At 46.0% G+C, this 23599-nt stretch overlaps 1 protein-coding gene and 1 pseudogene across 4 annotated transcripts in view; both read right to left on the reverse strand.

The window, feature by feature from the left end:
- GMDS (GDP-mannose 4,6-dehydratase) overlaps positions 1–23599 on the reverse strand; it is a 481520-nt gene that overhangs the window by 136835 nt on the left and 321086 nt on the right. The window lies entirely within an intron of this gene.
- On the reverse strand, positions 11408–13333 carry LOC307192740 (small ribosomal subunit protein uS2-like; annotated as a pseudogene). Its single transcript has one exon. The product of its transcript is annotated as a small ribosomal subunit protein uS2-like (transcript).

Raw genomic sequence — 23599 nt, forward strand, 5'->3', positions numbered from 1 at the left:
TGCTGACACCCACGATGGGGTGTGAGCTGCAGGCCGCAACACAGACCTGCTGGCTTGAAGACAGGCTCCTGGCTCGTGGGAAGCAGTCTCAGGAATCCAGCGAGGCAGCAGCTGGACGTAAACAGCTCAGAAAGCCCTGATCTGACTTCTGTCCCATGGATGGTGTGCTGGACCTAGTGAGCACTTCCCAAGCCAGTAAAGAGGCATTTCAATCACCACTGCTTATTTTTATTTTTTTACTTTTATTTTTTTCTTTGCGGTATGTGGGCCCCTCACTGTTGTGGCCTCCCCCGCTGCGGAGCACAGGCTCTGGACGTGCAGGCTTAGCGGCCATGGCTCACGGGCCCAGCCGCTCTGCGGCATGTGGGATCCTCCCGGACCAGGGCACGAACCCGTGTCCCCCGCATCGGCAGGCGGACTCTCAACCACTGCGCCACCAGGGAAGCCCCCCACTGCCTATTTTTAAATATGAACTTTCAAAACCTTTACTCCCAACAATTCCTAGGACATTCTTTAGTTCAAAGATGAGCAAGGGAAGGAGCCTGGAGCCAGAGGACGAGGGAGAGGGAGAGGGAGAGGGGAGGGGAGGGGGAGGGGAGGGGGAAGGGGAGGGGAGGGGGAAGGGGAGGGGAGGGGAGGGGAGGGAGAGGGGAGGGGAGGGAGAGGGGAGGGAGGGGAGGGGAGGGAGGGAGAGGGGAGGGAGGGGAGGGGAAGGGGGAGGGAGAGGGGAGGGGAGGGGAGGGGGAGACGGAGTGGGGGAGGAGAGGGAGACGGAGTGGGGGAGGAGGGGGAGACGGAGTGGGAAACAGGGAGTGGGGAGGGAGGGGTACCCCTCACCGGGTCCAGGCCCAGAGCCTCCTGGCAGGAGAGTCGAGTCGCTTCCTTCTTGCCCTCAATGTTCAGATAATAAAACAGAGGTTCCCTTTCAAGTGCTGAGTTTCCCAGGATTTAATCCCCAGTGATGACAGTGTGTGGCCCTGTTGTTCGGGTCAGACTGCACGTGCTGACCAGACCCTGAGCTCCAGCCGGGCAGGGTCTTCACCCAGGATGGGCCTTGACGTGTGACTCCAAGGTGCTTACACTAAGCTCCTTCCCTCCAGTTTTCATTTTCAAATCTGAGAACTCTGATGGGTGTATTTTTAAACAGGAAAACAATAATCAACATATACCCTTATTTTAAGTCTGAAGGTCTTCATTATTGTCCAAGGGGGCAAAGGCAGGCAGGAAAAGAAGACCCTGGCTCTCCTTCCTTCCTTGGTCACGTTCCAGAGCAGAGAGGTGTCACGGAGCCTCACATGGAGAGGAAAAGAACGCAAAGGGGGTCAAGAGAAATGGGGGCACGGGAGACTGGAAAAGGCAAGTCTCGAATATGTGTGTGTGCTCTTCATTTAATGCTGTTAGTGTCATTAATGCACGACATATCTGAAACGGCTGACTTCAGAGTGACATCCCACTAAACTAGACAAACCGTCTGGGGGCTCCCTCCTGAACAGAGAAGACAACTCACCCCCTGCTGCACACACTTCCCACATGCTTACGTCAGAGAAAGAGTGATTTAACGAACTCTCCAAGGGTTAAAGCTAGTAGGTCATTCACACCTTGGTGTCCCTTTTTCTTTAATAATTAAAATCACTACTATTCAGGGCTTGTCTTTGGGAAGTAATTAAAATCACTACTATTCAGAGCAGGAGGTGGGGATGCATCACCTGCTCAGGGCCAGCCTTGGCCTCTCCCTGTGGCCGCCTGCCTGCCCTCCACCCACCCTGACCGGGCTGCTGGACGACGCCCACATGGGGCCGCCGTCTGAAAACCATTCATGCTGAACACACCAGGTTTTCAAAGTAAAGAAGGTCCGGCTCACGTATATGTGGTACAGGGGGCTAAAAAGGCTTCAGATTCCCAGAGCCTTGCGTGTGAATCCCAGCAGCTCCACACACCAGGTGTACGGATGCTGGTGGTGAATTCCTCACAGGCGCTAAGCTTCTGTGCGCTCATCTGTAAAAGCGGATGATAACACAGCCCGTCTCGGGAGGGCCACTGCGAGGCTTCGAGCAGGCGACGCCACGATGGGCGGGCTGGTGCGCTGACGGGCCTGCTCACACCCCCTCATCACAGGACCGCCCGGCAAGCGCCGGCCCCGGGACACGGCTGCCGCGAGGCATGCACTTCTGCACCTGCATGCACAGGGGCGGCTTGAGCCCCCAGGAACAGTCACCAGAAGATGTGGAAGCACCAGAGCAAACCTCCAGGTATTACTTCTGCAGGACAGAGCTCTGGAATTCCTGAAAGGGGCTGTCCAGTTCAGGGCTGTGGGTGCCACAGATTGTGGCCACGGGCAGCCACCTCATCCTTGCTTGGAGGCCAGTCCACTTCCAGGCACTCTTTGGGACACTCAACCCTGAACCTGGGACCCAGCAATCAGCACAGCCTGCCTGAGGCCAGAGTTCTCTGTATAATGCCCCCATTCTTGGAGACCATGTTGGGATGACCTTTCAGGAAGGGAGAAATACACTTTCTGGGAGGACGCTAAGCCCAGTGGCCTTGGTGGGGGATGCAGGTATGCATTTCTAGTTTGCTGCTTCGAGTTTGAAAAATGCAAGCCATGCTATTTATACGAACAAGAATGTTCCCTTGTTGGAGAACACGACATTCCTGGATTACTGCTGTTCAAGCCGCCAGCCCTGGTAGCTATTCAGTAGATAAGTAATTAGTAACAGTTCTGTTGGACCACGAACATCAGAGATTCATTCCCTTTGAATAGAACCTTAACACAGCAGTAAAGGTTTATAGCTACATAAAGCTGTCCAGCTGGAGTGGACGCAACCCGCAACATTTTCCATGCAAACCCACACCCACGATGTGTTTATTCCCCACCCCACCTTGCTCCCGTGGCAGAGGCAGGGAGAACGAAACAGATGTTTGCACGAGAATTTTCCCAGGCTCAATTCAAGAAGCTGAACCAGTGCACCCACCGAGCGGATGGGGCGGCCCACTCTCCCCCAGAACGATGGTTTAGGGACCCAGGGAGCCTCAGAGAGACCTTTAAAGCTGGGATGCTACCCGTCTGCGACACTAACACTGACTGTCACCAGCTTTCAAGAAGGGACAGGGCAGAGCGATCATATTTTTAACTCGTTGACGTTTTCAGTGTGTTTATATATGTCTCGGAGAAAATACCTCACCCAAGGACGCTACCCATCCCCACAAATAAACGACACTGGATGCTATCGGGCTGAAACAGGCACTGACCTTAAAGAGCAATGTCGCAGTCACTGATAGTAACAAACTTTGAATTTGGATATTTAAGCAAACTCTGTTAAACAAAGACCCATATTCGCTTCAATAGAAAAACTGAGACGCAGTAGCACGTAAGGAAAGTGAAAACAAAAATGCTGCAACCGTTTCAGCTGATTATTACAACGTCAAACAAAATCTACTCCCTAAGATATTTTAACAAAGTAGCACAAGTCCTCACTGAGAGTTTGCAGGATACATATGCTAAGATCATCTCAGTGCACATACACATGCCAGTCTCCAGTTAGCCTGGGGGCCTTGTATGCAGTCCGCACTCAATCCCTGTGACTTGACTTGAACTGGAGGATGAGACAGAATTCTGTGAGATTCAAAAGAAGAAAGAAGGTTTCTACAAAGCCAGCATTTTCTAAAATAGGCATATCTCAAACTAATAGGCAGGAAGCGTATTTAAAAAAATGTTTTTGCTTTAGGTCTGAAAGATTTTCCTTTCCAACTATAAAACAGCTGAAATCCTGTATCCTCAGCCCAACGTAATTTCACGCCTAATTTATGGAAATGGAAAACCAAAGGACTCTGGGAGGGTGAGGACAGGCAGGAGGGACGGATGGTGTGACATGAGCGGGAGGGCAAGGGGTGGGCTGGGGACGACCCTTGCAGGGGCAGGCACAGTGAGGGTCCGGCAGAAACACGTGTTAGGAGGGGAACGGGGGCTCGGCTGAATGAACTCACTGTTACCCTTTTCCCCTCCCGTAAGTCTTCTTTTCCCCGATACTGTCTGAATTTGAAACATCTAATTGAATCCGCGGAGGGCCAGTGTTCCTTTTATTTCCTGTCTGTGCTGAAGCAGTCGCCTGTTTCAATTACGACTTTCCCCGCTCCTCTGTCTTCCGTGCTCCAGCTGGCTCAAGTGCACTTCCTTGGAAGGTAAAATGCACTAACTGTGCTGATCACAGACTGATAGCCTGAGAGCCACAATATTTAATAGCTGCACTGATAAGTAGGTTTAAAAAAATCCATTTTTGAGCCTAAACAAAAGGATATTATGTAGCTGTATGTTCAATTACGGTCCAGTTAAATTCTTGCTCCCATTAGGTGGCACTTCACGCCGGCAGCCGACATAATTCAGTGTTAAAGCAAATGTCACCAGCACTGTAGGCTTGAGAAATGCTCCCTCCTGCCTCTCCGTTAGTGCTGCTGACTTGGGACCAGCTCGGTGCAATTATTTCAGAGAACAGCACTGTGGGACTGATAGGCCTTCTTGCAAAACCTCGGCTGGCTAAAAATAGGACTGTTTTGTAGTCGAGATGGCAAAAAAACATCTCTGGGCTGTAAACACCACTCAATGTATTTCTTCTCTGCCTTATGAAACCACATTTTTTTTCCCTTCTGTTTTCCGTCCCTCCTTACTCACAGTGGAGTTTAATTACAGTTTAATCTCTTTCAGGGAGCAGTCCTGGGGCCCTTACTGTTCAACCACAGTATTATCAAGGCCACAGCTACCATTTATGGCAGAAGGTAGAGGCGCCCCTTAGAAAACCCCCGATTCCCCCACCCCCCGAATACATACATACATACATACATACGTACGTAAATAAACACACAGTGACCTTACTACCGACTCACACTGCACGTTTTTATGAGGCCCTAGAGATGCCAGCCCAATAATTAAAGAAATACCTGCGAGGCGCAGATCAACACTCACCCTGTTCAACTCTGCTGGGTCAATAAATCTGAAGGAAAACTTTTAAGTTAACAAGACTGTTTGGGCCTCCAGTTGCCGAAGTGTTGGGTTACACTGAGGGGAAATGAGAGGGGGGAGAGAGGGGGCGAGGTTCTCGGGAGAGAGCCAGCTCTGCACCCCGAGGTGCAGGCAACGCGGTGGGAACTCCACTGTAAGGCCAGGATGCACACGGTCGGACTTGATTTTTGCTGCTTGAAGCTCACAGGTGTCTGATTTTGCGTGCATATCTTGAGAGAGTTGCTGCAATGCCAGGGCTCCCAGAAAAGAAAAGGATACTGACATGACCATTCACCAGGAGAAGAAAGCCGATGACAAGATAAAGCCAGGACTCAAGGGGGAGATGGAACGGTCACCAGCACTTGGTTTCCTTTGCTGTCTTCGTTCTGTAACGGCCTTATGGCCAGTGGACTGATCAGCTCATTTTCTCTGAGGAAGCAGGAACAATGAGAGCCTTTTATTCAGCTCACAGAGCAAAGCTGGCTACCTGGAGGGTTTGTTTTCGCGCATGAGCGTGGCTCTAATGGAAGCCTTTCCAACCTCACGTCCTTCTCTCCAGTCGTTTAAATCGCACCCAGCGGGGCCACGGAGTCCTCTGGGGCTGCACCCAGACCCCCTCAACCATCCCAGAGGCTGGTCCCCAAAACAGCAACCGTGCCTCGGCCACCTGCATTACTGGGGCCATTCTGCTTTTCTGTCACTTCAGGGATTTGGGGTAAAAAGCGCTGCTTTGTGCTAACCCTGCCAGTGAATCGGAACTTCAGGGCCAGCTGGTGCCCTCAGCTGATCACACCACCCTGAGTCACTAGCTCCCCCACTGCCAGAGGACAGCTATGTCTCTTATTTATCACGAACTGTATACACTTTCACTGGAAATTATAGAAGGTCAAAATGTGCTAGAGTAAAACACAAAGCCAATACACAGAAAGTTCTAGAAACTTACTAGAGATTCACTTCTAAGCCTTATCAGTGCACATTTTTACATGACGGTAATGTGTTTATTCTATTTCGTGCTTCCCCCAAGCTCTTTACTATCATACGCTCACTTCCATTGGCAGCTGAAATGCATTGCTCTTGATAGTTTCTAGGCTAAGGTCATCTCTGCAAATTCAAAGGCAGAGAACTCCAGGACCTCAGTGGAATATTTTTCCAAGTGCTTCAACAAAATTAAAACTTTTGTTTGAGAAAAAAATGGTCGCCAAGTATCCTGCAGCCAACGTTCTAAAGAAGTTGAGTGGCTTTCTATTCCAAAGAGAAATTAAAACAGGCATCTTACTGTCTGTATTAGATTATCAACTTTCTGCCTTTTTTATCTTATTTTAGGAACTGATGGGTCCCTTTCCTGTCACATAGAACTTATAGCTCCATCTTTACATTCTTAGATTTCCATAAGGTAGCTTATTGGTTTAGCCCTTTAAGATGGTTCGATGTCATGCTGTTTGATTTTATGAAGTACTGATATAGGAAGTGGTCTGAAATGTATGCTTTATCTTTCTTTTTTCTGTCATGTTCAATATGCACTTAAGTATTCTAAGATATACTGTTTGTTTTCTAAGTAGGGGGAGCAGGTATTATTAAACATATGTTCCTGTGCATTGAAAGGGTACACATCCATGCCATTTTGTAAGGCTGTATGGTGGTGTGCTGTAGGGCTCTGATGTAGCCCATAAGCATTCCAGAGCCGCAGTTCTCAAAGCGTGATCCAGGGTCCCTGGAGGTCCCTGCCTGAGACCCTGTAACTCGGTCTCCAGGGCAAAATTATTTTCTAATAACACGAGGAGGTGTGTCTTTGCCATTACCCTTCTCTCGTGAGTGTGCAGGGGTCCTCCAGAGGCCACCTGAGTTGTGACACTGCAAGACTGTCAGAGCAGATTAGAGAATCCAACTGGCTTCTATTCATCCAGACATTAATGAGATTTTTTTCAAATGTGAAATAATGCTACTCTTCTTACTAATATTTTGTTTTTAAAAACAGTTATTCTTCATAAAATATTTCTACCATGTTATTTTTTTAAAGAATTAATAAATATCTCTTAAATATCACTGTTTTATTTTCTAATATGGTAAATATTGGTAGATACAAGCCACAAAGCAAAAGTAGCTTGAGATCCTCAATAATTTTTAGGAGGGTGTTAAGGGGAGGGGATGGGGCTCTGAGATGAAAACGGTTCGCAGAACTCTGGTCCAGGGCACTCAGGCGGCTTCCAGTTTGGGGCTCCTCTACTGCACGGTTTCAGTTTATATGAAAATGTGGGTATTTGTAATTGTGATCTGTGTGTGAAAATGTATCTAGATGACCAACTTTGTTCCAAGTCCAAATTAGCCCCTTACTTTGGAGGAAGCATAAGCCATTCAAACATCAGCGTTAGGGCCTGGAGGAGAGCGATCCCCACGAGTACAACAGGCCTTAGCGTTTGCTCATTGGGCTTACTTAAAGTACTGAATACCACACTAACAGTTCTTATAAACTGAGATCTTAGTTTGGATTCAAGCAGCGGATTCTCTTGGATCAGTGCTCATACTGTCAAAGCAATTCAAGTCATTAAAAGTCTCTGAATGCGGGCACGGGCGCCCCATCCATTGTCAAAGGAAACTGTGTGGGCACCACGGTCGTCAGAGACCCTGGTCTGTGGGCCCATTTGTAACTTAAATAGGGCTGTGGAAACACCTTTTCAACTTGATCCATTTTGGATTTTGGTACAAAAGCCTTCTGTTATTACAGCCATTAGTATGTGTCAGTGACATATAATGGATTTGAATTTGCCCAGGTTAGAATTTAGGATTCTTCCATTTCAAAACAGGAAAAAGGCTCTGTTGATATTTTCACACACTAATACCTATAATCGAAACCTAAGGTTTTATTTAAGCAATAGTTATCTTTCAAAAATAGGAGCATAACAGATACAAATTCACAGATCAGCTCATGTTTCCCTCAGAGCTGAAAGCCACAGTTCACTCGGCGTGTCTGTCACTGTGCTGCCGTCAGGCCTCTTCAAGTGCTGACACGTCCAGTCCTAATGACAAATGTCATCTGCATACATGGTCTCCACTTAGACCCGAGAATCTCAGTATTGGGGGGCGGGGGCAGAGGTAGTCTGCGTGCTTTGGAAAAGCACGTTCAGCATTTTAGCTGTGTGTGGTTTTTGTTTTTTTTTTTTTTAGTTATAATATTTATTTTTATAATTCAAAGAACAGATTAGAGAAAGTGAGATTTATTGACAGGGATCTTGTACTTACAATGACAGATTTTTACTCTCTTATAAAATCCCTTCCTTGCTTCAATCTAAACCGAAGGGTAGAACCATGGACTGTAAACCCCACCAGAGCAGGAACATGTGTGTGTTTCATGCTGTTTGGGCAAATGACCATAATGTGAACCCAGTTAAAATTCACTGGAATAATTATGGATGAAAGAATGAATTTCAAAAACTGAAATATTGTTCTAATTTTTAACAAAGATACCAAAACAATTCAATGGGGGAAAAGGAAGGTGTTTTCAAGAAAGCTCTAGAACAACTGGGTATCGCCCAGAAAAGGATGCATCTCCACCCCTGCCTCACACCACACACAAAAGCAGCTGTAGGTGGATCACAGATCTTGAGATAAAAGCTAACACTACAAAGCTCCCTGAAGAAACATGACCACAGAGACGAGCAGATTCTGGAGGAAGACACAGTAACACTAACCTTGAAGGGAAAATGATAAACCAAACCTGACGACGATCAAAGACTGCACATCAGAGGAAACCACAAAGGAAGTGAAAAGGCAACAGAGACCGGGAGAAAATACTCCCATTGCACACGGCTGACGGAGGACTTGATTCTACACAATATAAAGAACTCCGACAAATTAGCGCAGGAAAGCCAGGAGCCCGAGCATTTTCAGACTGAGCGCACCATCATCTGCCCAGGGAAGCAGAGTCAGAGCAGCCAGCAGGGAGGAGGCCTGGGCTCATCCAAGCAGCCCTGCTACCTGGCCCCCCACAGGAGTGGTGCACAGTTGGTAAAGGAAATGGCAAGAGGCTTCCAGTTTAACCAGGGAGGCAGAAAAGTGAGTGGGAAATTATAACGGAGCGCGAGACGGCGCAGTGAGAACCTCGAGGGGGCGTGGCTGAGCACAAGGGCAGCCCTCAAGGTCACATACCTGGTTTCACCTCCTTCCAGTCTTATCTGCATTAGTGCCCCTTCCACATACACACTTGGGTCTCACTTGCCCATCTCTGTTCTATGCAGAGATACATAGCAACGACCACGGCGAGGTTCTAGTTAATTCTGTGTAGAATGGACAGGTAGGCGTAACGCCCAGAACTTACTTTCAAATGGAAGGAACGTTCTTGGAATTTTCTTGTTGATCAGTATTTGGAGTTTGGCTTTTGAAACAAGTTCTTGAGAGTGTTTCATGCTGTTAAGTAGTAACTGAGTTTCTCTAGCCCTGGAATTTGTCAGACACACACATATAACAATTGCAACAAAGGAAGCACATTTCCAGCTTAAAAAGAAAACAACAAAAAGTAAGTCCTGCCTGATGTAGCAATTCTGAAAAAGATCCGTTTCCTCTGTTGAGAATTTCAAGATCACCTTTTCCTCCAAACATATTAAAAGGTGAGGACGGTTGGAATTAAATCGAAGTCAACGTTACAAAATACTACTGATATAAATGGAGACTTGAAAAAAAAGAAATCCTAAGCTCTCACTGACACCACTTGCACTAGCATATGCTGTGCGTGTGTGTGTCTGTGTCTGTGTGTGTGGTGTGCACGCATATACAGACCTACCTGCCTCTGTGTCCACTTCTGTATCCCTCCCTCGGATATACGTAATTAAGTTGAAGGTCCTTGTCTTTTTCTTTTTCAAAGATGATTTTACATCAGTTATTTTCCATGAACACATCTGGTGTTTCTTTAAAGCCTGAATTTACTAATGAAAGAAGGATTTGTGCTTTTTCAACATAAATCCATTTTATTTTCTCCAGGCTCTTCCTTCTCTACTCAAAGCTGATGACTTCTTAAACCAAAATGGTTGGTCAGAATCCAATCAAGAATATAAAGGCAACTGAACAAATAAAACCATGAAGTAAGTGTAAAATATTAGTGTCCAGACATCCAAGATGTATGCGGCTACTATGAAACTTCCACAGCTGTACCGGCCTGGAGCCCATGTGGTCCCCCAGATTTAACAGGACCCATTACCAGTAAGAGTTTTATTTGCTTAATAAATTACATTCTAAAGCACAATAGCCTAGGTTCATAGCTGTAAAATTGCCGAATATTGTCAATGACCACTCTCTGGTCATAAATAACAAAATAATCTATGACTCATTGGATTTTTGATTCCCAGGGCAAGTCTTTCTCACCATTACTCAAAAATGTAAAAAAGTGCCTCTACGTGGCATTTTATGGAGGTTATAAATTACTCAGAGGAGACGACACAGGACAGATTTGTTGGCCAAGTAACAGGAACCAGCCAACCGAGTGTGTAAATTAAAGAGCCAGTGACAAAGACGAGGGCTAGTGAAAGCATTCTGCAATCTAGGAATAGATGAGGATTAACTACGAAAAGAGAGGAGGGGGTGGAAGGACAGGGGTGCACAAACCCTCCCGGAGCAGTTACGCGACCGCTAGGGGCGACGTATGAAAATGGTCGGACCGTGGCCTCAAAGAACAAAGCTCAGTTACCCTGAAATACAGTTTATGTTCACAGCCTTAGGGTGGACACTGACATCTAACAGGTGCCACAGAGATAAATCTGGGATGGTTATTTTTTTTTAACTAATATCAATGTTCAAACTGATTCAGTTGATTAATAGTTCTTCCACTTATTCAAAGAACAGATACTGAGCAGGTGCTGTGTGCCCACCCTGAGGCCAGGGGCTGGGGCGCGGACAGCAATCAGGCACAGCCCTGCCGTCCTGGAGGCTGGGATGCGGGGCGGCCCTGGCCTGGGATGGTACAGTCTGAAGGCTCCTAAGCTGACCCAGCCGGGGTGGGAAGGCCAGCTCAGGGGCGGCTGTGCTCGGAGGACCGGTGAGAGGACAGCGGGGAGGCAGGATGGAGACAGTTTTCGGGCAGATGGACCAGAGTAAATAAAGGCGGCCTGGAGAGCCTGGTCTGTCCCGGGAATAGACAGGGAGATGAGGGGGAGGGAAGGGGGGCCATCGCAGGGGTCTCCTCGGCCCAAGGGGGTGAGGACAAGGTCACACGGGCTTTAGGAAGGTTACCTGCCTTCAGCGCCGTGGCTCAGGGCATCTGATGCTGAGGACCAGTCAAGCGTGTTTCAACAGAACCATCTTGGAAACTAAAAATTTACCTTGGTGGTGGCAGTTAATTATGAAAACTAGAACAGACCTGGCTGCCTTCTTTTCACACGCACTGAACACGTGAGGGCCCGGCGCTTTGCCTGGGAATCGGCGGTGGCGGCCGCAGCAGGGTGCCTCGGGCGGTGCTGAGATGGGCTGCCCTGTGCCGGGCTCACCGGCCCCTCCTCTCTTCGTGGGGCTCTTTCTCCTCGTTGTTCTCAGGACAACTGGCAATGGCTTAGGACGGTTCTGACAACGGGAAGTAGAATCTTGTTGATTAGTTTGTCCCACGCAACGAGGACAGAGTCTAAAAGCTTCTTTTAGTCTCTTATGACTTAGAGGGACTGCTGTGCTGGGTAAATTCTCAGGCCCACCGAGGCTGAAAGGATGAAATAATCCTTTAAAAACTTTCACCTTGTCCGTGGAAATATGTCCTGTTTCATAGAAGTCAACCAAGAACCGAGTCCTGAGGCTTTTCTGGGATTCACTGTGCAGCTACGAAGTTTGAACTGCTCTGAACAGACACTTGGACCAACAAGTGATGCACGTTTACTAGCAGCTAAGTTTCATTCGTCTTTATGTCCCGACAACTCCCACTGGTATTCTGCACTTGGTAGGTGATTAAATGCATCTTGCATAAATGAAAGAATGCGTGCTGCTTTTAATTATTAGTAGACGATTACATTTTACTATATCTTCAACATATAAAATTTTATATGTATGATCACTACCAGTATTTTGATTGTACACAGTTTTTTTTTAAACTAGAGACCTCCATAATGCTTTGGGGGACTTAATGGCAAAGGAGGTATCTTGCCTCTTGCATGGGAACAGCCACAGGCATGACCTCTGTGCCTTGCTGAAGGGTGCAATACTGCCCATCCCCCATCGCCCGTGGACAGCAGGAACTCCACCTGCGATAACAGTGACTGCTGGTTTGTAGCCCCACTTTGCTCTCCACCGTTCTCCGAATAAGTTGGATGGTCCGTTTTCTTTCTTTTTTTTCCGTCCACCTATTTCCACTTTAAGAGTTTGCAGAAGAACAGTTTAAGACCACTCAGTGGCTGTTCCTACCGCTCAGCGGCCTGAGCAGTGGCAGCTGCAGACCAGTCTTCAGTGGCAGGCTGAGCACTGCAGTCTTCAGCGGGGAACCGCTGAACAGGCACGGGGGCACCTGCATACCTTCGCACCAGTCCGCCACCTCCGGCTGAGCAGCAGGGAACTCAGGAGGTGGCGTGGTCCATCCACCCTGAAATTCCTCCTTGGCCACAGCCTTCTCAGCTGCCGCCTGCTCGTCCTTTTCAATCTCTTCAGGGTCTCTGCAGAAGTAGAGGTCAGGCATGACCTCCCAGGGGTGTTCACGGGAGATGGTGCCACGCATGCGCAGAACTTCCCGGGCAAGGCATCCACCACATCAGACCCCCTGAGTGAGCTCCCCTGTTGTTGCATGGGATGGCAATGTCCACCCATCACAGAGGAGAGAGTGTGTCACACAGAGCAACGGCAGGCAGGTTAGCATAAGAGGCCTCTGTGAGAGGCAGGTGGGCAGCCCTGGGCTCAGTAGCCACTGGAAGACTTGGCTCCCGGAAGGCGGCCTGGATCTGGTTAGTGAAGGTCCCAGGAGTGAAGCGGCCAGAGACAGAAGCGGCTCCAGTGGCAGCAGCAAACTTCAGCCCAGCTCGCTGGCCAGTGTTCCTGGAGGATACGACGCTGACATCAGCTGGGTTTTCAATGGCAACTATGGCACGAGCTGCCAACAGAAGCTTCTCCCAGGTTCTCTTCAGATGTATGATGTAGATGCCATCACTTCTGTAGATGTGCTGCTCCATTTGCAAGTCAAGGCTGGTGCCAACTAAGTGGGTTCCTGCTGCAAGGAATTTGAGGACATCCTCCTCCTTCATTTGCAGGACATCAAGGGCTCCGGACATTGTGAGAGCTTCCCTTTAAGTTACGATGGGAATCCAGAACAACGCCGTATGGACCCCTGCCTGACTGGCGCGGAAAGAAGCTTGATGGTCCTTTAAAGCAAGGACTATGTTCACATAATCCTCTTTCAACACCTAACACACATCCACTGAGATTAAGTCCCTAATTTTAAAATGCTTTGCATCCATAATTTTAGAATTAGAAGCTCTGGTGTTCATTCATCTTATTCATCTAACTAATGTTTACTGAGCACCTACTATGCTCCTGGTACAGCGCTGGATATATAAAAATAACGACACCTTCTTACTGTCACGGAAATCACAGTCGAGGAGGAGAAGAGAATTAGGGTTAAGATATGGGAAATGCTAAAATACAGCTCTATACACAATGCCACAGAAGCACAGTGGAGGGAGGAGCTGTTCTGAATGGGACGAAAGCTGGGCTGGAGCAACGCTTACAGAGGTCAGATCTCAGATGAGGACCTAGTAAGATGCAGGGAGCTCACAGCCCAAGAGAGGCTGTGTAGCCTGGGCCAGGTGACGGGAAGAGCAGGGTCACAGGCCTGGCCGCGCAGGGTGGGCTGCGGGATGCCTGGCTCTCCCGGCCACTCATGTGAAGAGCTCATGAAAGGGAGGCTGAAGGCAGCAAACGGGGACCAGGTGAATCTTACTGAGGACTTTAGACTTTCGGTAGCTCAGGTTGCGTTGAGAGACGCAGAGAGAACCAGAGGTCCCCAGTGGAGCAGCTGTAGAATCTTCCAAGAAATTCAGGAGGAGGATGTGAGGGAGGCAAAGAAGAAAGGGAAGGGAAGGGGGAGAGGGAAAGGAGGATGAGGAGTGAGGGGAGGACACAGAGGGGAAGGAAGGGGGAGAGGGAGGGGGAGGGGAGAGGGAGGAGGAGGGGAGAGGGAGGAGGAGGGGAGAGGGAGGAGGAGGGGAGAGGGAGGAGGAGGGGAGAGGGAGGAGGAGGGGAGAGGGAGGGGGAGGGGAGAGGGAGGGGAGGGGAGAGGGAGGGGGAGGGGAGAGGGAGGGGAGGGGAGAGGGAGGGGAGGGGAGAGGGAGGGGAGGGGAGAGGGAGGGAGGGGGAGGGGAGAGGGAGGGGAGGGGAAAGGGAGGGAAGGGGAGGGGCGGGCGGGGCAGGGAGGGGCGGGGAGGGGAGGGGCAGGGAGGGGAATGAAATTATTTTAGGAACAACTATTCCTAAGTCATTCCCATTTTCATCTGATTTACGAAAAAGAAGGAATTCTTCTGGGCTTCCTTTTTCATCTGAAAACTCTACATGATGTCCCAGGAGACAGGGAGAATCATAAAATCCCTGAAGAGGTGCCTTGGGAGTAATTGGTTCTAGATAGCTAATGACGGATGGCTGAGAAAACAGAGAAAGCGCCAGAGCTCTTAATAAGAGCATCTTTCCAAGGATTACGACATCCCCACGAGACCCTTAAGAGCTTCAAGTATAAGAGAAAAAGCAATTCACTGGCCTTCCTTTAGAAAAGAAGTCTCTACTAACTTACACTCTTCAAATATGATTTAAAGCAAAAACTTCTTAAAAATGTTTCTTAGCACAGTCAACTAAACATAGAATTGTCCCATCCTGGTGTTCTCTAGGTGGAAAGTGAAATATTGGGGGAAAGTCGCAGAATGAACTCCATTCATTGTTTAATACAATTAGTAATACTTGGTTTCGTATAAAGAAACGTAGGGACTGGATTATAAATCCCACCTGCTTCTTGAGAGCACACTTTGAAAATCTGGCATCACAAACGTGGTGCATTGGTGCAGCTCCTGGCTCCGGGGCGACCTGAAGCCTGTCCCCCTTCTCGTGTTTCCATTTTCATGTCAGCAGATCTCACCTGTTGATAAGAACTAATACTGACCACAGAATTTTAAACCCAATCAGAATATCAGTTCCGGGGTAAGAGTCTGACTAAATCTACCTTGGCTGCCAAGAGTTTCCAGCTCCCCAGGCCGGGAGGTTTCATTCCCTTCCTCACAGAGACAGGAATCTTCTCACAAAGGAGAAGCACCCACTTCCAAAGGACCATGGCTAGAAGGGCTTTTTCTTCCTTCTAAAAGAAGAGTAACTTTTGGGACCAGAAAGACTGTCAGAACTTTATGACAAGTCTTGCAATGTTTTCAACATTAAGACCCAAGATAAGGGTACCCGGGAAAAAAAAGTGCAGCTGCCTTTGGAACATTCAGGGACCACCCAGGCTGCTCTCTCAAAGTCTGTCCATGTGCCACAGGGCTATTATGAAGACTTAAATGGTGTAAGACTCAACAATATAAAAGCTACTTAATGTCTATAGTTTTAAAGAACTCTCAAGTGGAAGATGAGCAGATTTAATTTGAAGGTATTTAATGTTTTTACCAAAAAATCTGTGTGTGTGTGTGTGTGTGTATTTCAAAGCTCACATATTGAAACAGTTCTGCTTTATAATTATAATTATAAATTCTAAATTTCATTATACAGAACCAATTAAACAACTGGCATTTATTTTATGATTTTGTAAAATTTCTTGACATTTCAGTTTCTGGATATTTCAGTTTCCAATGAAAAATGATAGGATGAACAGTTCATCCTATTTATTTTGTTTATTTTAAATCAAATGTGAAAAAGCGAGTCACATTTGGGGACAATAGGACACATTCAATAAAACATCATAAATTCTAAGACCAAACATACGTGATCATGCTACGAAATAACCGTCTGTAAGACGAAATGAATTCTGCTGTGGGTTAGACCCCCCAAGTGCGTACTACGTCTCTTTCAACATAAAAAGCTGGGACTTGCTCTGTCTTGAAATGCTTTAGGGTCATTTGAGACACTTTTCCCCAGTGCATATACTGCCCGCAGTAGCAAAGCCACTCATCCAGTTGAACATTTCCACAATCCACCCCAGGTCTGAGGCAAGTTCAGAGCGTCAGTCCACCCCATAAATAACATGTGTAACCCACCAAGTGACCATGTGCAAATATATACAGAAAAAGTGATACTTTCACAAAGTAAACATTAGGTAACTATTTTTGGAAAAAAAAGTTATGGTGGAAAATCTCAGTGCCTTTGTTTTTGCTATTAAATTCTCAAAGGAGGCTACTTGTGGTCTGCACTTACTGATCGCACATGAAAAGGTACCTGGACAGAGGTGGCAGCCCTGCCATGGGCTCAAAAGGAGACATTCACTCCACTTGATGAGTAACACCATGGAATAATCCATTTCTTGGAAAACGAGGAGAAAATTAGCCTGAATTTTTGTTTGTTTTTCTCCTTTGTGATGACTCACACGCTTTGAACCCCACTTTATTAAAAAGAGTCAGTTGCTCAAGTGAGATTTAAAAATATAAACTCCCTCCCATTCGTACGAGGCAAGGAGCAAGCCTTTCGATCCCTTCCTTCCTTCCTTTCCTCCTTTCGATCCCTTCCTTCCTTCCTTTCCTCCTTCCTTTCCCCTTCCTTCCTTCCTTTTTCCTTCCTTCTTTCTTCCCCCTTTCTTTCTTTTCCTTCTTTCTTTCTTTCCTTTTCTTTCTTCCTTCCTTCCTTTCCTCCTTCCTTTCCCCTTTCTTTCTTTCCTCCTTCCTTCCTTCCTTTTTCCTTCCTTCTTTCTTCCCCCTTTCTTTCTTTTCCTTCTTTCTTTCTTTCCTTTTCTTTCTTCCTTTCTTTCTTTCCTTCCTTTCCCCTTTCTTTCTTTCCTCCTTCCTTCCTTCCTTTTTCCTTCCTTCTTTCTTCCCCCTTTCTTTCTTTTCCTTCTTTCTTTCCTTTTCTTTCTTCCTTCCTTCCTTTCCTCCTTCCTTTCCCCTTTCTTTCTTTCCTCCTTCCTTCCTTCCTTTTTCCTTCCTTCTTTCTTCCCCCTTTCTTTCTTTTCCTTCTTTCTTTCTTTCCTTTTCTTTCTTCCTTCCTTTCTTTCCTCCTTCCTTTCCCCTTTCTTTCTTTCCTCCTTCCTTCCTTCCTTTTTCCTTCCTTCTTTCTTCCCCCTTTCTTTTCCTTCTTTCTTTCTTTCCTTTTCTTTCTTTCTTTCTTTCCTTCCTTCCTTCCTTCTTTCTTTCCTCCCTTCCTCCCTTCCCTCCTTCCTTCCTTCTTTCTTCCTTTCCTTTTTTCTTTCTAATGAAAAGGAACAGGAGCAGTAAAAGGCCAGGATGAGTGTGCAGATAACTTCCTATTTAATTATTCAGCTCTTTGGATGGCCCCGTATTCTGATGTCCTCTCTCATTTTTATTCTTGCAAATTTCACTCACGAGAAAACCCAGACTGGTAGAATATTGCAAAGCAGAGAGAAAAAGGAAGCACTTCAATTGGTAAAAGCAGTCTGTGTATGACACAATACGTTTCTGATCTCTGATACGTGGTGTCTGCTAGTAGCACCGCTGTCTGCAAAGGAGAAGTCGCTGAGCAGAGGGCCTGCTGTCCCACGGGTACGGGCGCTGAGCTGAGCGGAGGCCTGGCCTCCATATGACTCTGACCCTGACCTGACCGGTGAGGTGGCCGGGCAGGGCCGGCACTGGCAGAGAAGTAATCACTTACTCCCTGACCCTAACCCATCCCATAGTTCCGAGCACCTACTGTGTGCTCAGCTATGTTCTCGGCGGCATTTACGGGAATTCTGCCACACATACTAGCAGCTTTAATCATCTCCACTCTTCGCTACCATCTTAACAGAAATGGTATGTTTATGACGTCCTTCTAGACGAGGAAAGTGAGGTCCAAAGAGCTTATTTAGCTGTCCTAAAGCACATCAACTAAGGGCCAGGCTAGGGCTGCGTCCCAGTGCTGTCTCATTTCAAAGCTCAGGAACTCCTGATGGCAATATTACAGGGATTCCACAAAGTACCACTGCTAGATTTATTCAGGTACATTAACCCTCTTCCAAAATACAGGTATCTGGGACTTCTCTGGTGGTGCAGTGGTTAAGAATCCACCAGCCAATGCAGGGGACACGGGTTCAAGCCCTGCTCCGGGAAGATCCCACATGCCACAGAGCAACTAAGCCCGTGCGCCACAACTACTGAGCCTGCGCTCTAGAGCCTGCGAGCCACAACTACTGAGCCCACGTGCCACAACTCTGAGCCCGTGCACCTAGAGCCCGTGCTCCACAACAAGAGAAGCCACTGCAATGAAGAGTAGCCTCTGCTCGCCGCAACTAGAGAAAGCCTGTGCGCAGCAACGAAGACCCAACGCAGTCAAAAACAATTAATTAATTAATTAAAAAAATAAAAGACCTCCCTCCCGAAAATACAGGTATCCATAGAGGGAAGATGTCAGACTGCTATTGGTAATTCAAAACATTTGGCCGTGTTTTCTATTTTTTTATAACTTTAAAAGTAATACATTCTCATTGTAACAAATCAAAGAACACAGAAGTACATAAAGACTTTCTCCACCTCTTTCAAACAAAGTTGAATTCAACCCACTGACCAAGTCCGAATTTGGCATCTTTCTTTTCATACTGTTTTCTCTGCTCATGCTAACTGCAGCAAATAGATACACACAGACACTTTTCTTTTTTTTAAGTTGCGGAAGCTTTTCTTTTTGTCTTTTGACCACAGGACGCTGCTTCCATGGGAGTTTCAATGGAGGAGTGGCAACAGGCTCTCGGGAGACCAGGGAAACTGCCCGAGGAAAGCAGGTCTGGTAAGATTATCAGAGTTACCATGTCATTAAGAAAACATCCTTCTCCTTCCTTCTGGAGCAGGATCTAGAAAGCCAGTCACTAATGAATTAGCCATGACCGCACTTAGGAGCAGCGGCAGGGCCATATACACGCTGGTGTCCACACACACCTATGTCATCCACTGCTGCCCTGCACGCGCGCACACACACACACACACACACACACACACGATGCTGCTGACGGCCTGCGACCTGCAACATGCCTTCCTGTTCCAGCACCAATGGGTCTGCATTTTCTTTCAACTTGGCAAGGTTAAAAAACAGACTCGTCATAAGTGTGTAATGTCTTGAACCAAAATAGACTTCCTTAATGATTTGTTTTCTCCAATTTCACCACAAAATGTAATGCAGCCAACAAAAGAACTATTCTTCCCTGCGTATAATAACATGTTATTCAACAATCATGTAAGAGAGCCTATACGTGAGACTGCCAAGGGTCTGAAATGGAGTTTCTAACTGCAATGTTTGCGAAGAAACCTTTTTTTTTATTTTTCAAGTTTCACTCCAAGGCTTTGAGTGAAGTGATATAAATATCTAGGAATATACAGTTTTGCTTTACTACTGTAACGTGTTTACAGAAGTAGTTACGGCTTACTTTGTAACACGGGCCACTGAAAACATCAACCATAAAAACATATACAAATACAAACGAGTTCTCAGCAGGTCATTTACTCTGTAGCAGAACCAAGCCCATTAACTGCTTCTGTCCCTGTGAGGGCAAACGGCTCCCCGTGAGGCCGCCTCGGGAGCACCGCTCGGCTTTCTGGGGAGCTCACAGCAGGCCATTCGCTGGGCGAAGAGAAGGGGGCGGGGAAAGGCCTGCTGGAGCCTAAAGGAGGTTATAATAAAATGAAGTCATGAGCTTCTTCCTTTTTTAAGGAGAATGCAAAAGAAAGAAAAATTATAATGCCGTAAAGAGCTAAGAAAAAGGGGAAAAAATGAAATCACTTTATTAAGTTTCCTGAAATATACAGTTGGTCTTAAAATATGCCTCCTAGTCACTAGCCCAACAGAAAACTACAGAAGACGGGAAAACGTAAAATCCCCATCCGAATGCATGTTGCAAATTCATGGTATAAATATGACAATGGATGACAATATTACCAAAAATGTTCTGGATCTATTACATTTCTGGGCAACTTAACTGAGTATATGAAAATGTATTAGCCAAGAGAAAGTAGAGCTAATGAATTTTAAAAACTAGAATATGAAAGACAGATTATTGTAATGACTTAACTTTGAAATGACTCCAACTTAGGGTTTCTCTAAGTGAAAGTTTTCTCCCAAGTGAGAGAAGAAATGCTACCTGGGTGGTGGTGGTGGAAACAGGACAAGTACACACATGCATACACACACACATATACCAATAGACACACACAGGTACACATACACACATATACACATACATATATACACACACATATACCCACAGACACACACACACACACACACACACATATATACACACATATACCCATAGACACACATAGATACACACACATGCACACACATATCCACATACATATATACACACACATATACCCATAGACACACATATACACATACATACATACACGCACACATATACCCAGACACACAGATACACGCACACACGCACACACATATATACATACACACACACACACACATAACCACAGACACACACACATGCACACACACACACACACATACACACATATACCCATAGACACACACAGATACACACCCATACACACACATATATATACCCACATATATAAACACATGCATACACTCTATACACACATATACACACACAGATATACTCACACATATAAACACATGCACACACACTCTATACACACATATGCATGTGCACACGCACACACACATACATATATACATACACACATACCAACAGACACACACACATATACCCACATATACAAACACATGCATACACACACTCTATACACACATATACAACGCACATACACACATGAACACACATATACACACACACATATACCAATAGACACACAGATACACACACATATACACACATAGATATACCCACATAAACACATGCACACACTCTATACACACATATGCACATGCACATATACACATGCACACACATATACACACACATATACCAACAGACACACACACATATACCCACATATACAAACACATGCATACACACACTCTATACACACATATACAACGCATATACACACATGAACACACATATACACATACATATACACACACACATACCAATAGACACACAGATACACACACATATACACACATAGATATACCCACATAAACACATGCACACACTCTATACACACATATGCACATGCACATATACACATGCACACACATATACACACACATATACCAACAGACACACATAGATACACACACATAGATACACCCACATATAAGCGCACATGCATACCCACACTCTAGACACATACATATACACATGCATAGACACACATATACAAACATGCATATACACACATGCGCACAATATACACATGCATATAGACAAATGTATACACACATATACGTACACACGTATTGTATATATACATGTAATACACAGGTGTATATGCACACATATGCCCGCACACCTATATGTACACACACATTCACATCACGTATGTAGCACACACATATACATAAACACTAGATTATAAAAATCAGTGCACTCTGCATTTTAGATTTCGGTGGGGAGCCTGGGTTTAAATCCCAGATCTACTATGTGCCCCCCTTGTGATCCTGGGTAAGCCATTTCACCCTCCTTTGCCTCAGACTAAGGAGAGCACCACTCACCTACAGGGCTGCTGAGACATAAAAAGTTAACACAGGCAAGGCCCAGGTGTCCTACCTCATCTGTAGCAGGTGCTGACGCTAGTAAACTCAAGAGAGAGCTAAACTCAATGGGCTTCAGCATTTCTTGTGGAAACTACTGGCTGTAACTTGTCACATCAGGAAAGCTTCATGGAAGAGGCCTGTTCCTTGAAGGATACTTCTTTCTAGCCGCTTAAAAATCGGCATGTTGGGTCAGGTTTCTCCACCAAGACAAGAAGATGACAGGCAGAAGCTGCGGGGGTCATGCTAACCTCACTGCTCCCTTGATCATGAAAACATACAATAAAGTAATATGGTGCATGCAGGCAACCTTCACGCTAAGCAGAAACTACTCCTGCAATTTAGAGTGTTTCCCTTGGCGACCTGCACAACAATAACTACGTACATCAGACAAAAACTTCCGTCTGGTACTAATATAAAAGCCCTCTGACAATATAAGCATTATTTAACGAAACTGTGCATTTCCTAATCTGTTGTTATCGTTTATAAGCTATCTATCTTGACTCAGCAGTAGTGAAATGAGACTCACATGCTTGAAAACATATTTAGCATAAATTTTAAGTGGGGAGAAAGAACTCAGGGTGATATTTGCTATTCATGCATTACTGAAAGATGTATGAACTTTATTATGAAAAAACAGAAGGTGGATAAAGAATCCCTTGGTAATAAAAATGTACACATAAAAAGTATTGGATATCAAAATCCAATGAAAAATTTTCCCCCTTTGGCAGTCAAACAAAACTTCCAGGAAAATAGTTTAACCTCCCTTCACAAAGTTCAAATGTAGCTATTGGTTATTAACTTGCTAATGTAAGAGATAATATTTTGGTACAGATATCTGACCAATAATTGCTTCTATGCCCTGTAAAGTTTAGAATTTTTTTTGCATTAAATATATTTAATATGCAATTATTATAACAGTCCAACAGCTATTTACTGTACCTAATTCTATTCAGATGTATTATAATCTCCTAGAATTCTGCATATTTAAATTTTAATGTAAACCATTCACCTAGAGGGATAAGAGGTGCTCGTTATTATTTATTTTTAAGAGAGAAGAATGTTTTAAAGAAGCGGAAAACACGTATACATTGAAGAATAAGTTCATTTAGTTTCTAAAATTCTGACAAGCACTGTAATTGACACGATGCTCTGTAACATAAAGTCTCAGCTTTAAAAAACTATCACGCATGCGCCTAAATTCATCTTTTACAGATTCCAAGTATCAAGGAGGATTTCATGCCTGTAAGCCTGAAGAACACTCTGGCTGGTCACTAAGCTGCTCGGCACACGTGGATGAGGGCCTCAGCTGGGGACCTGGCCCTGGGATCCTACCTCAGACCCCATGGTCATTAAGCTGCTTTGTGATTTCAGTGAAGTCCCAGAGCCTTAGGTTCCAAATAGGAATTTACCAAAACAGTCATGGAAAGTACTGGCAGAATGGTCCTCCTGTGTCTTCTGGTACGTGGGCTCTGCACATGGACACACACATTACACCCAATTACAGCATCCCAGAGTGAGGGGGAGTCTAGAGAGAGGCAATTACTACAGCAAACGAGACAGGAAACATCCTCTTTCATCGCTCAAGGAAACAGAAATTGTTCCTTGTCTCCCAGCAAACATGGGAAAACTCTCTAGCATTTCAGCAGTTAGTGGGTCTCCCCGGAGGTGTGGAGAAGAAGTCCACGTTAAATCCTGCTGAGCTGGCAGCCCTCAGGGCTCCTTCTTAGCAGGGCTGCCAGGAGCCGCTGCCGGGGGACGGGCCAGGGACAGGATGGGACAGTGGCCGGGGGCGGGCCCTTCCCGGAGCGTGCCCGGCAAGGGCAGGACGGGTGGGGGAGAACGGGGGGCGGGGGG

The sequence above is a fragment of the Stenella coeruleoalba genome (assembly GCF_951394435.1).
Source record: "Stenella coeruleoalba genome assembly, chromosome: 10".
In the NCBI taxonomy this organism is placed as follows: domain Eukaryota; kingdom Metazoa; phylum Chordata; class Mammalia; order Artiodactyla; family Delphinidae; genus Stenella; species Stenella coeruleoalba.